This window comes from Danio rerio, chromosome 4 (assembly GCF_049306965.1).
Source record: "Danio rerio strain Tuebingen ecotype United States chromosome 4, GRCz12tu, whole genome shotgun sequence".
Taxonomy (NCBI): Eukaryota; Metazoa; Chordata; class Actinopteri; order Cypriniformes; family Danionidae; genus Danio; species Danio rerio.
The window spans coordinates 61,738,245-61,752,932 of NC_133179.1; the positions used below are offsets into that span (position 1 = coordinate 61,738,245).

Sequence of the window (14,688 nt, forward strand, 5' to 3'; positions counted from 1 at the left end):
ATTACAAGAAATATCTCATTATTGAAAGTAAGTCTCCACCTATTATTACTGAGAAAGTGAGTCTATTAGTTTCACATTGTGACATTATGATAAGATATCCTATATATTTTTATTTAACGGGGAAACTAGCTTACCTGCGTCCAATCCCGGCTAACTTCCGGAAAGGCAGAGTAGCCAATAGCGTTAGAGATAACAAGTACACCAAGTCCCGCCCCAGGACTGACAAAAATCAAATCTGTTTCGCGCGAGCAGAGAGAAGAACCAGCGAGCGAGCGGAGAGAACTGATCGCGCGCGCGCTGTAGGCATGACCTCGCTCACGAGAGCATCCATCGTGCGCACAGATGATGATGTGCGCGCGCGGGACTAGTTTTCTCGCGCTGGATCAGTTGAGCGCGCGCGTGAAGATCCCCTATGCGCTCGCGAGCTGTAGTTTTCTCGCGTGTAGACCTGTAATCTGCTCACGGTTCAGTTCTCCTCGCGCGCAAACATCACCGCTGCGCTCGATTAATATTGGCATTGATTTGCCGCCATAGTTATCACGTTCGCCTCACACGCGAAAGGTCTCCTGTTCGAAACTGGGCGGAAGCATACAATTAGCGGACACTTTTGTCCAAAGCGACATACAATAGTGGAGGTATTCAACAAGACGAGGCAATGCATAAAAAAAAGGGCTATTTATCCCAAGTAATTTGTTTGTGCTCAGAGAATTTAGTGCTGGAGTAGGAGTTTCGTTTTCTTTAGGGAGAGGGATATTCCCCTTGGGTTCGGGTGTACTCTGAAGAGATGAGTGTTAGCTGTCGTTTGAAGGATACCAGTGTATCCCTAATCCGAGTGGGAATGGGAAGGTGATTCCACCAGCGTAGAACATTGAATGAAAACATTGTGGAAAGTGACTTTCAGTCTCTCTGCGATGGCACCACAAGACAGTGCTCTCACCCTAACCGGAGGCTCCTGTGGTTATCACGATGGCTTTACAAGCGGAGGGTCTCCTGTTAGAAACTGGGCGGAAACATTCAGATTTGCTTTTATGCACATTCTCAATCGGCTCTCTGCTCCCTGGATGATCCACGATACTAGGGCGTGGATCTGTCAAATGTCATGATTTGACGTTGTACGAGGATTTGACGGAAAAATGCCTCTGCAAACCTTAAAAATCAACGCCATCCCAGAACAATTCTTTTGATCCCCTTTCGGTGCACTTGCATTAAAGCCTGCGTGATGCGGTGCCTTGTCAGTGTTACTGTATCATTCGGACATGGGGGCAGAGAGTTAAAGACTTCAGCCTGAACACACTGCCGCAGGTTCAGTTTGTCAGAAGTGGAATTCGAACCCACGCCTCCAGGGGAGACTGCGACCTGAACGCAGCACCTTAGACCGCTCGGCCATCCTGACATGCGAATTTGGCAGGAGCTGTCTCCTGGGAGCCACACCGCAGTACCGTGACATGGAATCTGGCGTTTCACAGCTTGCCCAGCTCCGGCTGTCCAGCTCATTGGCACAGCTGGCAGCTAAGCTGTGCTCGCCTCCTGGGGCTGCGCCTAGTTTCAATAGCCAACACTTGACAGCTGTCATTGCTTACGGCCAAGTGAGTTGGCAGCAGTAAGGAGAGAAAGGCTCTCCCCATTTTGTTTGTCTACCTTTTTGTTTATTGACCTTGAGTGTTTTTGTTTGTTTGTTTTGTTTTTGTCTTTAAAAACCACCTAACAGCAGCATTTTGCTGACTGAAGGGTGGTTATGTAGTGTGTTTTATTTTTAATCATGGACAGATTTCCCGGCAACGACATGGAAATGGAGGGACTTGCACGAAAGGATAAAGAAAATGGACTTGACAACAGACAAAGAGATAAATTAAATGAAGAGCTCGGCCAACGAAGAGGTGAGAAAGGTAAGGATAAGCAAGAGATACAAACAAGAGTATGCACAAAGGAAGCAACAGTAACTGTAGAAGTAGAAAATGTAAAAGATGCAAGAAGATTTGATATAATCAAAGCAGTCACGGAGCTGATTGGAGAAGGAAGAATTCTGGCGTTGAGACCCAAACAAACAAGGGAGGATCAAGTAACAGTGGAGACTGAAGATGACACCGAAATTTTAATAGACAATGGATTGACAATTCAAGGAGTGAAAACTGAAGTACGGAGGTTACAAAACAGAGACTATGTTGTTTCGTTCAAGCATCTGCCTGATTACCTAGCTGACGAAGAAATTTTAAGCAAGCTGGAGGGATGGGGAGTTTTCCCATATCTAAAATTAAAAGAAGATTGTATCCTGGCACAAACATAGAAGATGGAACAAGGTTTGTAAAAAACAGATTTCCAGAAGAGATGGTCTCCTTACCATACAGCACCAAAATCGAGACGGCGGAAGGGCCACAGCACTTTAGAGTCATGCACACCAATCAGGTAAAAACCTGTCGACTATGCATGAGCTCAGAAAATGTGATGAAGGAACGCCCAGAATTCAGGTGCTTCAAATGTGACGAAAGGGGACATTTCGCAAGGACCTGTACAGCTGTGTCGGGCCCGGATTGTAAATTGGCCCTAATACCTGCAGGGAGCTTGTCACGCCGAGTTGGCTTTGTCCGCTCGATTGATCAACGCGTACGCCTTGTTTTTTTTTTTTTGGGTTTCTGTAGTGTAGTGGTCATCACGTTTGCCTAACACGCGAAAGGTCCTCGGTTCGAAACCGAGCAGAAACAGTGCTCTTCTTTTGGCAAGAAAATAATGGCATCCACTGCCGCACCAGCAATGATCGTCGACAGGCACCCAATCAAAAAGGGTTATCAGCTCGATCAGCCTGAAAGTTTCTGTAGTGTAGTGGTTATCACGTTCGCCTCACACGCGAAAGGTCCCCAGTTCGAAACTGGGCGGAAACAACCTCTGGCTTTTATGACAATTGTCAAATCAGGCTTCTGTTGAGTACTGATGTTCACTGAAAACATTCTTTCTGCAGAGCGGTGTGAGGCTAGAAGTTTGAATTCAGCTCAGTGTTTACCGCCCCTCGCGGTGTCGCAAACTTGCGTAGAATCTGATTTCTTTTAGCTTTGTGTTGTGCATGAGCAGGTGGCCAGTGCGTTTGCTGGCCCTTCACGGTGCAGACCGTACAAGACAGCTCTATAAAAAAAGACTATAAATACTTGAAGCAGCACTGGCCTATTGGTTTCCGTAGTGTAGTGTTTATCATGTTTGCATTACACGCTAAAGGTCTCCTGTTCGAAACTGGGCGGAAGCATACAATTAGCGGACACTTTTGTCCAAAGCGACATACAATAGTGGAGGTATTCAACAAGACGAGGCAATGCATACGAAAAAGGGCTATTTATTCCAAGTAATTTGTTTGTGCTCAGAGAATTTAGTGCTGGAGTAGGAGTTTCGTTTTCTTTAGAGAGAGGGATATTCACCGGGATTCGGGTGTACTCTGAAGAGATGGGTGTTAGCTGTCGTTTGAAGGACACCGGTGTATCCGTAATCCGAGTGGGAATGGGAAGGTGATTCCACCAGCGTTGAACATTGAATGAAAACATTGTGGAAAGTGACTTTCCGTCTCTCTGCGCTGGCACCACAAGACAGTGCTTCAGGTGCTTCAAATGTGACGAAAGGGGACATTTCGCAAGGACCTGTACAGCTGTGTCGAGCCCGGATTGTAAATTGGCCCTAATACCTGCAGGGAGCTTGTCACGCCGAGTTGGCTTTGTCCGCTCGATTGACCAACGCGTACGCCTTGTTTTATCCTTGCAGGCCTAACTTCGCTGGTGAAAGCACTTGTGGGGTTTCTGTAGTGTAGTGGTCATCACGTTCGCCTAACACGCGAAAGGTCCTCGGTTCGAAACCGAGCAGAAACAGTGCTCTTCTTTTGGCGAGAAAATAATAGCATCCACTGCCGCACAAGCAATGATCGTCGACAGGCACCCAATCAAAAAGGGTTATCAGCTCGATCTGCCTGAAGGTTTCTGTAGTGTAGTGGTTATCACGTTCGCCTCACAGGCGAAAGGTCCCCAGTTCGAAACTGGGCGGAAACAACCTGTGGCTTTTATGACAATTGTCAAATCAGGCTTCTGTTGAGTACTGACGTTCACTGAAAACATTCTTTCTGCAGAGCGGTGTGAGGCTAGAAGTTTGAATTCAGCTCAGTGTTTACCGCCCCTCGCGGTGTCGCAAACTTACGTAGAATCTGATTTCTTTTAGCTTTGTAGAGCAACACAGCTCTATAAAAAAAGACTATAAATACTTGAAGCAGCACTGGCCTATTGGTTTCCGTAGTGTAGTGTTTATCATGTTTGCATTACACGCTAAAGGTCTCCTGTTCGAAACTGGGCGGAAGCATACAATTAGCGGACACTTTTGTCCAAAGCGACATACAATAGTGGAGGTATTCAACAAGACGAGGCAATGCATACGAAAAAGGGCTATTTATTCCAAGTAATTTGTTTGTGCTCAGAGAATTTAGTGCTGGAGTAGGAGTTTCGTTTTCTTTAGAGAGAGGGATATTCACCGGGGTTCGGGTGTACTCTGAAGAGATGGGTGTTAGCTGTCGTTTGAAGGACACCGGTGTATCCGTAATCCGAGTGGGAATGGGAAGGTGATTCCACCAGCGTAGAACATTGAATGAAAACATTGTGGAAAGTGACTTTCCGTCTCTCTGCGCTGGCACCACAAGACAGTGCTCTCACCCTAACCGGAGGCTCCTGTGGTTATCACGATGGCTTTACAAGCGGAGGGTCTCCTGTTAGCAACTGGGCGGAAACATTCAGATTTGCTTTTACGCACATTCTCAATTGGCTCTCTGCTCACTGGATGATCCACGATACAAGGGCATGGATCTGTCAAATGTCATGACTTGACGTTGTACGAGGATTTGACGAAAAAAATGCCCTGCAAACCTTAAAAAGCAACACCATCCCAGGACAATTCTTTTGATCCCCTTTCAGTGCACTTGCATTAAAGCCCGCGTGATGTGGCACGTTGTCTGTGTTACTGTATCATTCAGACATGGGGGCAGAGAGTTAAAGAATTCAGCCTGAGCGCACTGCCGCAAGCTTGGTTTGTCAGAAGTGGGATTCGAACCCACGCCTCCAGTGGAGACTGCGGCCTGAAAGCAGCGCCTTAGACCGCTCGGCCATCCTGACATGCAAGCTTGGCAGGAGCTGTCTCCTGGGAGCCACACCGCAGTACCGTGACATGGAATCTGGTGCTTCACAGCTTGCCCAGCTCCGGCTGTCCAGCTCATTGGCGCTGCAGGCAGCTAATCTGTGCTCGCCTCCTGGGGCTGCGCCTAGTTTCAATAGCCAACACTTGACAGCTGTCATTGCTTACGGCCACACCACCCTGAGGGGGCTATAGAGCAAACAGGAAGTGAGTTGGCAGCAGTAAGGAGAGAAAGGCTCTCCCCATTTTGTTTGTCTACCTTTTTGTTTATTGACCTTGAGTGTTTTTGTTTCTTTGTTTTCTTTTTGTCTTTAAAAACCACCTAACAGCAGCATTTTGCTGACTGAAGGGTGGTTATGTAGTGTGTTTTATTTTTAATCATGGACAGATTCCCCGGCAACGACATGGAGATGGAGGGACTTGCAAGAAAGGATAAAGAAAATGGGCTGGATAATAGACGGAGAGGTAAAGAAAATGGACTTGACAACAGACAAAGAGATAAATAAAATGAAGAGCCCGGCCAACGAAGAGGTGAGAAAGGTAAGGATAAGCAAGAGGTACAAAGAAGAGTATGCACAAAGGAAGCAACAGTAACTGTAGAAGTAGAAAATGTAAAAGATGCAAGAAGATTTGATATAACCAAAGCAGTCACGGAGCTGATTGGAGAAGGAAGAATGCTGGCGGTGAGACCCAAACAAACAAAGGGAGTATGAAGTAACAATGGAGACTGAAGATGACACCGAAATTTTAATAGACAATGGATTGACAATTAAAGGAGTGAAATCTGAAGTACGGAGGTTACAAAACAGAGACTATGTTGTTTCGTTCAAGCATCTGCCTGTTTACCTAGCAAATGAAGAAATTTTAAGCAAGCTAGAGAGATGGGGAGTTTTCCCCATATCTAAAATTAAAAGAAGATTGTATCCTGGCACAAACATAGAAGATGGAACAAGGTTTGTAAAAAACAGATTTCCGGAAGAGATGGTCTCCTTACCATACAGTACCAAAATCGAGACGGCGGAAGCGCCACAGCAATTTAGAGTCATGCACACCAATCAGGTAAAAACCTGTCGACTATGCATGAGCTCAGAAAATGTGATGAAGGAACGCCCAGAATTCAGGTGCTTCAAATGTGACGAAAGGGGACATTTCGCAAGGACCTGTACAGCTGTGTCGGGCCCGGATTGTAAATTGGCCCTAATACCTGCAGGGAGCTTGTCACGCCGAGTTGGCTTTGTCCGCTCGATTGATCAACGCGTACGCCTTGGTTTTTTTTTTTTTGGGTTTCTGTAGTGTAGTGGTCATCACGTTCGCCTAACACGCGAAAGGTCCTCGGTTCGAAACCGAGCAGAAACAGTGCTCTTCTTTTGGCGAGAAAATAATAGCATCCACTGCCGCACAAGCAATGATCGTCGACAGGCACCCAATCAAAAAGGGTTATCAGCTCGATCTGCCTGAAGGTTTCTGTAGTGTAGTGGTTATCACGTTCGCCTCACACGCGAAAGGTCCCCAGTTCGAAACTGGGCGGAAACAACCTCTGGCTTTTATGACAATTGTCAAATCAGGCTTCTGTTGAGTACTGACGTTCACTGAAAACATTCTTTCTGCAGAGCGGTGTGATGGCTAGAAGTTTGAATTCAGCTCAGTGTTTACCGCCACTCGCGGTGTCGCAAACTTGCGTAGAATCTGATTTCTTTTAGCTTTGTAGAGCAAGACAGCTCTATAAAAAAAGACTCTAAATACTTGAAGCAGCACTGGCCTATTGGTTTCCGTAGTGTAGTGTTTATCATGTTTGCATTACACGCTAAAGGTCTCCTGTTCGAAACTGGGCGGAAGCATACAATTAGCGGACACTTTTGTCCAAAGCGACATACAATAGTGGAGGTATTCAACAAGACGAGGCAATGCATACGAAAAAGGGCTATTTATTCCAAGTAATTTGTTTGTGCTCAGAGAATTTAGTGCTGGAGTAGGAGTTTCGTTTTCTTTAGAGAGAGGGATATTCACCGGGGTTCGGGTGTACTCTGAAGAGATGGGTGTTAGCTGTCGTTTGAAGGACACCGGTGTATCCGTAATCCGAGTGGGAATGGGAAGGTGATTCCACCAGCGTAGAACATTGAATGAAAACATTGTGGAAAGTGACTTTCCGTCTCTCTGCGCTGGCACCACAAGACAGTGCTCTCACCCTAACCGGAGGCTCCTGTGGTTATCACGATGGCTTTACAAGCGGAGGGTCTCCTGTTAGCAACTGGGCGGAAACATTCAGATTTGCTTTTACGCACATTCTCAATTGGCTCTCTGCTCACTGGATGATCCACGATACAAGGGCATGGATCTGTCAAATGTCATGACTTGACGTTGTACGAGGATTTGACGAAAAAAATGCCCTGCAAACCTTAAAAAGCAACACCATCCCAGGACAATTCTTTTGATCCCCTTTCAGTGCACTTGCATTAAAGCCCGCGTGATGCGGCACTTTGTCAGTGTTACTGTATCGTTCGGACATGGGGGCAGAGAGTTAAAGCATTCAGCCTGAGCGCACTGCCGCAGGCTCGGTTTGTCAGAAGTGGGATTCGAACCCACGCCTCCAGGGGAGACTGCGACCTGAACGCAGCGCCTTAGACCGCTCGGCCATCCTGACATGCAAGCTTGGCAGGAGCTGTCTCCTGGGAGCCACACCGCAGTACCGTGACATGGAATCTGGTGCTTCACAGCTTGCCCAGCTCCGGCTGTCCAGCTCATTGGCGCTGCAGGCAGCTAATCTGTGCTCGCCTCCTGGGGCTGCGCCTAGTTTCAATAGCCAACACTTGACAGCTGTCATTGCTTACGGCCACACCACCCTGAGGGGGCTATAGAGCAAACAGGAAGTGAGTTGGCAGCAGTAAGGAGAGAAAGGCTCTCCCCATTTTGTTTGTCTACCTTTTTGTTTATTGACCTTGAGTGTTTTTGTTTCTTTGTTTTCTTTTTGTCTTTAAAAACCACCTAACAGCAGCATTTTGCTGACTGAAGGGTGGTTATGTAGTGTGTTTTATTTTTAATCATGGACAGATTCCCCGGCAACGACATGGAGATGGAGGGACTTGCAAGAAAGGATAAAGAAAATGGGCTGGATAATAGACGGAGAGGTAAAGAAAATGGACTTGACAACAGACAAAGAGATAAATAAAATGAAGAGCCCGGCCAACGAAGAGGTGAGAAAGGTAAGGATAAGCAAGAGGTACAAAGAAGAGTATGCACAAAGGAAGCAACAGTAACTGTAGAAGTAGAAAATGTAAAAGATGCAAGAAGATTTGATATAACCAAAGCAGTCACGGAGCTGATTGGAGAAGGAAGAATGCTGGCGGTGAGACCCAAACAAACAAAGGGAGTATGAAGTAACAATGGAGACTGAAGATGACACCGAAATTTTAATAGACAATGGATTGACAATTAAAGGAGTGAAATCTGAAGTACGGAGGTTACAAAACAGAGACTATGTTGTTTCGTTCAAGCATCTGCCTGTTTACCTAGCAAATGAAGAAATTTTAAGCAAGCTAGAGAGATGGGGAGTTTTCCCCATATCTAAAATTAAAAGAAGATTGTATCCTGGCACAAACATAGAAGATGGAACAAGGTTTGTAAAAAACAGATTTCCGGAAGAGATGGTCTCCTTACCATACAGTACCAAAATCGAGACGGCGGAAGCGCCACAGCAATTTAGAGTCATGCACACCAATCAGGTAAAAACCTGTCGACTATGCATGAGCTCAGAAAATGTGATGAAGGAACGCCCAGAATTCAGGTGCTTCAAATGTGACGAAAGGGGACATTTCGCAAGGACCTGTACAGCTGTGTCGGGCCCGGATTGTAAATTGGCCCTAATACCTGCAGGGAGCTTGTCACGCCGAGTTGGCTTTGTCCGCTCGATTGATCAACGCGTACGCCTTGGTTTTTTTTTTTTGGGTTTCTGTAGTGTAGTGGTCATCACGTTCGCCTAACACGCGAAAGGTCCTCGGTTCGAAACCGAGCAGAAACAGTGCTCTTCTTTTGGCGAGAAAATAATAGCATCCACTGCCGCACAAGCAATGATCGTCGACAGGCACCCAATCAAAAAGGGTTATCAGCTCGATCTGCCTGAAGGTTTCTGTAGTGTAGTGGTTATCACGTTCGCCTCACACGCGAAAGGTCCCCAGTTCGAAACTGGGCGGAAACAACCTCTGGCTTTTATGACAATTGTCAAATCAGGCTTCTGTTGAGTACTGACGTTCACTGAAAACATTCTTTCTGCAGAGCGGTGTGATGGCTAGAAGTTTGAATTCAGCTCAGTGTTTACCGCCACTCGCGGTGTCGCAAACTTGCGTAGAATCTGATTTCTTTTAGCTTTGTAGAGCAAGACAGCTCTATAAAAAAAGACTCTAAATACTTGAAGCAGCACTGGCCTATTGGTTTCCGTAGTGTAGTGTTTATCATGTTTGCATTACACGCTAAAGGTCTCCTGTTCGAAACTGGGCGGAAGCATACAATTAGCGGACACTTTTGTCCAAAGCGACATACAATAGTGGAGGTATTCAACAAGACGAGGCAATGCATACGAAAAAGGGCTATTTATTCCAAGTAATTTGTTTGTGCTCAGAGAATTTAGTGCTGGAGTAGGAGTTTCGTTTTCTTTAGAGAGAGGGATATTCACCGGGGTTCGGGTGTACTCTGAAGAGATGGGTGTTAGCTGTCGTTTGAAGGACACCGGTGTATCCGTAATCCGAGTGGGAATGGGAAGGTGATTCCACCAGCGTAGAACATTGAATGAAAACATTGTGGAAAGTGACTTTCCGTCTCTCTGCGCTGGCACCACAAGACAGTGCTCTCACCCTAACCGGAGGCTCCTGTGGTTATCACGATGGCTTTACAAGCGGAGGGTCTCCTGTTAGCAACTGGGCGGAAACATTCAGATTTGCTTTTACGCACATTCTCAATTGGCTCTCTGCTCACTGGATGATCCACGATACAAGGGCATGGATCTGTCAAATGTCATGACTTGACGTTGTACGAGGATTTGACGAAAAAAATGCCCTGCAAACCTTAAAAAGCAACACCATCCCAGGACAATTCTTTTGATCCCCTTTCAGTGCACTTGCATTAAAGCCCGCGTGATGCGGCACTTTGTCAGTGTTACTGTATCGTTCGGACATGGGGGCAGAGAGTTAAAGCATTCAGCCTGAGCGCACTGCCGCAGGCTCGGTTTGTCAGAAGTGGGATTCGAACCCACGCCTCCAGGGGAGACTGCGACCTGAACGCAGCGCCTTAGACCGCTCGGCCATCCTGACATGCAAGCTTGGCAGGAGCTGTCTCCTGGGAGCCACACCGCAGTACCGTGACATGGAATCTGGTGCTTCACAGCTTGCCCAGCTCCGGCTGTCCAGCTCATTGGCGCTGCAGGCAGCTAATCTGTGCTCGCCTCCTGGGGCTGCGCCTAGTTTCAATAGCCAACACTTGACAGCTGTCATTGCTTACGGCCACACCACCCTGAGGGGGCTATAGAGCAAACAGGAAGTGAGTTGGCAGCAGTAAGGAGAGAAAGGCTCTCCCCATTTTGTTTGTCTACCTTTTTGTTTATTGACCTTGAGTGTTTTTGTTTCTTTGTTTTCTTTTTGTCTTTAAAAACCACCTAACAGCAGCATTTTGCTGACTGAAGGGTGGTTATGTAGTGTGTTTTATTTTTAATCATGGACAGATTCCCCGGCAACGACATGGAGATGGAGGGACTTGCAAGAAAGGATAAAGAAAATGGGCTGGATAATAGACGGAGAGGTAAAGAAAATGGACTTGACAACAGACAAAGAGATAAATAAAATGAAGAGCCCGGCCAACGAAGAGGTGAGAAAGGTAAGGATAAGCAAGAGGTACAAAGAAGAGTATGCACAAAGGAAGCAACAGTAACTGTAGAAGTAGAAAATGTAAAAGATGCAAGAAGATTTGATATAACCAAAGCAGTCACGGAGCTGATTGGAGAAGGAAGAATGCTGGCGGTGAGACCCAAACAAACAAAGGGAGTATGAAGTAACAATGGAGACTGAAGATGACACCGAAATTTTAATAGACAATGGATTGACAATTAAAGGAGTGAAATCTGAAGTACGGAGGTTACAAAACAGAGACTATGTTGTTTCGTTCAAGCATCTGCCTGTTTACCTAGCAAATGAAGAAATTTTAAGCAAGCTAGAGAGATGGGGAGTTTTCCCCATATCTAAAATTAAAAGAAGATTGTATCCTGGCACAAACATAGAAGATGGAACAAGGTTTGTAAAAAACAGATTTCCGGAAGAGATGGTCTCCTTACCATACAGTACCAAAATCGAGACGGCGGAAGCGCCACAGCAATTTAGAGTCATGCACACCAATCAGGTAAAAACCTGTCGACTATGCATGAGCTCAGAAAATGTGATGAAGGAACGCCCAGAATTCAGGTGCTTCAAATGTGACGAAAGGGGACATTTCGCAAGGACCTGTACAGCTGTGTCGGGCCCGGATTGTAAATTGGCCCTAATACCTGCAGGGAGCTTGTCACGCCGAGTTGGCTTTGTCCGCTCGATTGATCAACGCGTACGCCTTGGTTTTTTTTTTTTGGGTTTCTGTAGTGTAGTGGTCATCACGTTCGCCTAACACGCGAAAGGTCCTCGGTTCGAAACCGAGCAGAAACAGTGCTCTTCTTTTGGCGAGAAAATAATAGCATCCACTGCCGCACAAGCAATGATCGTCGACAGGCACCCAATCAAAAAGGGTTATCAGCTCGATCTGCCTGAAGGTTTCTGTAGTGTAGTGGTTATCACGTTCGCCTCACACGCGAAAGGTCCCCAGTTCGAAACTGGGCGGAAACAACCTCTGGCTTTTATGACAATTGTCAAATCAGGCTTCTGTTGAGTACTGACGTTCACTGAAAACATTCTTTCTGCAGAGCGGTGTGATGGCTAGAAGTTTGAATTCAGCTCAGTGTTTACCGCCCCTCGCGGTGTCGCAAACTTGCGTAGAATCTGATTTCTTTTAGCTTTGTAGAGCAAGACAGCTCTATAAAAAAAGACTCTAAATACTTGAAGCAGCACTGGCCTATTGGTTTCCGTAGTGTAGTGTTTATCATGTTTGCATTACACGCTAAAGGTCTCCTGTTCGAAACTGGGCGGAAGCATACAATTAGCGGACACTTTTGTCCAAAGCGACATACAATAGTGGAGGTATTCAACAAGACGAGGCAATGCATACGAAAAAGGGCTATTTATTCCAAGTAATTTGTTTGTGCTCAGAGAATTTAGTGCTGGAGTAGGAGTTTCGTTTTCTTTAGAGAGAGGGATATTCACCGGGGTTCGGGTGTACTCTGAAGAGATGGGTGTTAGCTGTCGTTTGAAGGACACCGGTGTATCCGTAATCCGAGTGGGAATGGGAAGGTGATTCCACCAGCGTAGAACATTGAATGAAAACATTGTGGAAAGTGACTTTCCGTCTCTCTGCGCTGGCACCACAAGACAGTGCTCTCACCCTAACCGGAGGCTCCTGTGGTTATCACGATGGCTTTACAAGCGGAGGGTCTCCTGTTAGCAACTGGGCGGAAACATTCAGATTTGCTTTTACGCACATTCTCAATTGGCTCTCTGCTCACTGGATGATCCACGATACAAGGGCATGGATCTGTCAAATGTCATGACTTGACGTTGTACGAGGATTTGACGAAAAAAATGCCCTGCAAACCTTAAAAAGCAACACCATCCCAGGACAATTCTTTTGATCCCCTTTCAGTGCACTTGCATTAAAGCCCGCGTGATGTGGCACGTTGTCAGTGTTACTGTATCATTCAGACATGGGGGCAGAGAGTTAAAGAATTCAGCCTGAGCGCACTGCCGCAGGCTCGGTTTGTCAGAAGTGGGATTCGAACCCACGCCTCCAGGGGAGACTGCGACCTGAACGCAGCGCCTTAGACCGCTCGGCCATCCTGACATGCAAGCTTGGCAGGAGCTGTCTCCTGGGAGCCACACCGCAGTACCCTGACATGGAATCTGGTGCTTCACAGCTTGCCCAGCTCCGGCTGTCCAGCTCATTGGCGCTGCAGGCAGCTAATCTGTGCTCGCCTCCTGGGGCTGCGCCTAGTTTCAATAGCCAACACTTGACAGCTGTCATTGCTTACGGCCACACCACCCTGAGGGGGCTATAGAGCAAACAGGAAGTGAGTTGGCAGCAGTAAGGAGAGAAAGGCTCTCCCCATTTTGTTTGTCTACCTTTTTGTTTATTGACCTTGAGTGTTTTTGTTTGTTTGTTTTCTTTTTGTCTTTAAAAACCACCTAACAGCAGCATTTTGCTGACTGAAGGGTGGTTATGTAGTGTGTTTTATTTTTAATCATGGACAGATTCCCCGGCAACGACATGGAAATGGAGGGACTTGCAAGAAAGGATAAAGAAAATGGGCTGGATAATAGACGGAGAGGGAAAGAAAATGGACTTGACAACAGACAAAGAGATAAATAAAATGAAGAGCCCGGCCAACGAAGAGGTGAGAAAGGTAAGGATAAGCAAGAGGTACAAAGAAGAGTATGCACAAAGGAAGCAACAGTAACTGTAGAAGTAGAAAATGTAAAAGATGCAAGAAGATTTGATATAACCAAAGCAGTCACGGAGCTGATTGGAGAAGGAAGAATGCTGGCGGTGAGACCCAAACAAACAAAGGGAGTATGAAGTAACAATGGAGACTGAAGATGACACTGAAATTTTAATAGACAATGGATTGACAATTAAAGGAGTGAAATCTGAAGTACGGAGGTTACAAAACAGAGACTATGTTGTTTCGTTCAAGCATCTGCCTGTTTACCTAGCAAATGAAGAAATTTTAAGCAAGCTAGAGAGATGGGGAGTTTTCCCCATATCTAAAATTAAAAGAAGATTGTATCCTGGCACAAACATAGAAGATGGAACAAGGTTTGTAAAAAACAGATTTCCGGAAGAGATGGTCTCCTTACCATACAGTACCAAAATCGAGACGGCGGAAGCGCCACAGCACTTTAGAGTCATGCACACCAATCAGGTAAAAACCTGTCGACTATGCATGAGCTCAGAAAATGTGATGAAGGAACGCCCAGAATTCAGGTGCTTCAAATGTGACGAAAGGGGACATTTCGCAAGGACCTGTACAGCTGTGTCGGGCCCGGATTGTAAATTGGCCCTAATACCTGCAGGGAGCTTGTCACGCTGAGTTGGCTTTGTCCGCTCGATTGACCAACGCGTACGCCTTGTTTTATCCTTGTTTTATGGCTCTCTGCTCACTGGATGACCCATGATACTAGGGCGTGGATCTGTCAAATGTCATGACTTGACGTTGTACGAGGATTTGACGAAAAAATTCCCTGCAAACCTTAAACGACAGACGTCTGCAAAAGATTGCAGTTCTTGAAACAAAGTTACCTCTGATCCGAGCAGAAGCGTTCGCTTACTCAATGGCAGAAAAAATGATGACCTTTCACACGGTCTACATTCGTTCTGTCAGTAACAGCGGCCGGCCGGCAAATAAAATTCTGACATTCCACAGGGCAC

The 14,688-nt window shown here is 46.2% G+C and overlaps 1 long non-coding RNA gene and 15 other non-coding genes across 16 annotated transcripts in view; 10 read left to right on the top strand and 6 right to left on the bottom strand.

The window, feature by feature from the left end:
• LOC141381913 (uncharacterized) overlaps nt 1-14,688 on the bottom strand; it is a 560,761-nt gene that overhangs the window by 390,521 nt on the left and 155,552 nt on the right. The gene's annotated exons all lie outside the window — the stretch shown is intronic.
• Nucleotides 1,311-1,393, bottom strand: trnal-cag (transfer RNA leucine (anticodon CAG)). Its single transcript has one exon. It is a non-coding gene; the product is annotated as a tRNA-Leu (tRNA).
• trnav-aac (transfer RNA valine (anticodon AAC)) lies at nt 2,627-2,699 on the top strand. Its single transcript has one exon. It is a non-coding gene; the product is annotated as a tRNA-Val (tRNA).
• On the top strand, nt 2,804-2,876 carry trnav-cac (transfer RNA valine (anticodon CAC)). Its single transcript has one exon. It is a non-coding gene; the product is annotated as a tRNA-Val (tRNA).
• trnav-aac (transfer RNA valine (anticodon AAC)) lies at nt 3,770-3,842 on the top strand. Its single transcript has one exon. It is a non-coding gene; the product is annotated as a tRNA-Val (tRNA).
• trnav-cac (transfer RNA valine (anticodon CAC)) lies at nt 3,947-4,019 on the top strand. The gene has a single exon. It is a non-coding gene; the product is annotated as a tRNA-Val (tRNA).
• trnal-cag (transfer RNA leucine (anticodon CAG)) lies at nt 5,044-5,126 on the bottom strand. The gene has a single exon. It is a non-coding gene; the product is annotated as a tRNA-Leu (tRNA).
• On the top strand, nt 6,429-6,501 carry trnav-aac (transfer RNA valine (anticodon AAC)). Its single transcript has one exon. It is a non-coding gene; the product is annotated as a tRNA-Val (tRNA).
• Nucleotides 6,606-6,678, top strand: trnav-cac (transfer RNA valine (anticodon CAC)). The gene has a single exon. It is a non-coding gene; the product is annotated as a tRNA-Val (tRNA).
• Nucleotides 7,704-7,786, bottom strand: trnal-cag (transfer RNA leucine (anticodon CAG)). Its single transcript has one exon. It is a non-coding gene; the product is annotated as a tRNA-Leu (tRNA).
• Nucleotides 9,088-9,160, top strand: trnav-aac (transfer RNA valine (anticodon AAC)). The gene has a single exon. It is a non-coding gene; the product is annotated as a tRNA-Val (tRNA).
• On the top strand, nt 9,265-9,337 carry trnav-cac (transfer RNA valine (anticodon CAC)). The gene has a single exon. It is a non-coding gene; the product is annotated as a tRNA-Val (tRNA).
• Nucleotides 10,363-10,445, bottom strand: trnal-cag (transfer RNA leucine (anticodon CAG)). Its single transcript has one exon. It is a non-coding gene; the product is annotated as a tRNA-Leu (tRNA).
• trnav-aac (transfer RNA valine (anticodon AAC)) lies at nt 11,747-11,819 on the top strand. The gene has a single exon. It is a non-coding gene; the product is annotated as a tRNA-Val (tRNA).
• Nucleotides 11,924-11,996, top strand: trnav-cac (transfer RNA valine (anticodon CAC)). Its single transcript has one exon. It is a non-coding gene; the product is annotated as a tRNA-Val (tRNA).
• On the bottom strand, nt 13,022-13,104 carry trnal-cag (transfer RNA leucine (anticodon CAG)). Its single transcript has one exon. It is a non-coding gene; the product is annotated as a tRNA-Leu (tRNA).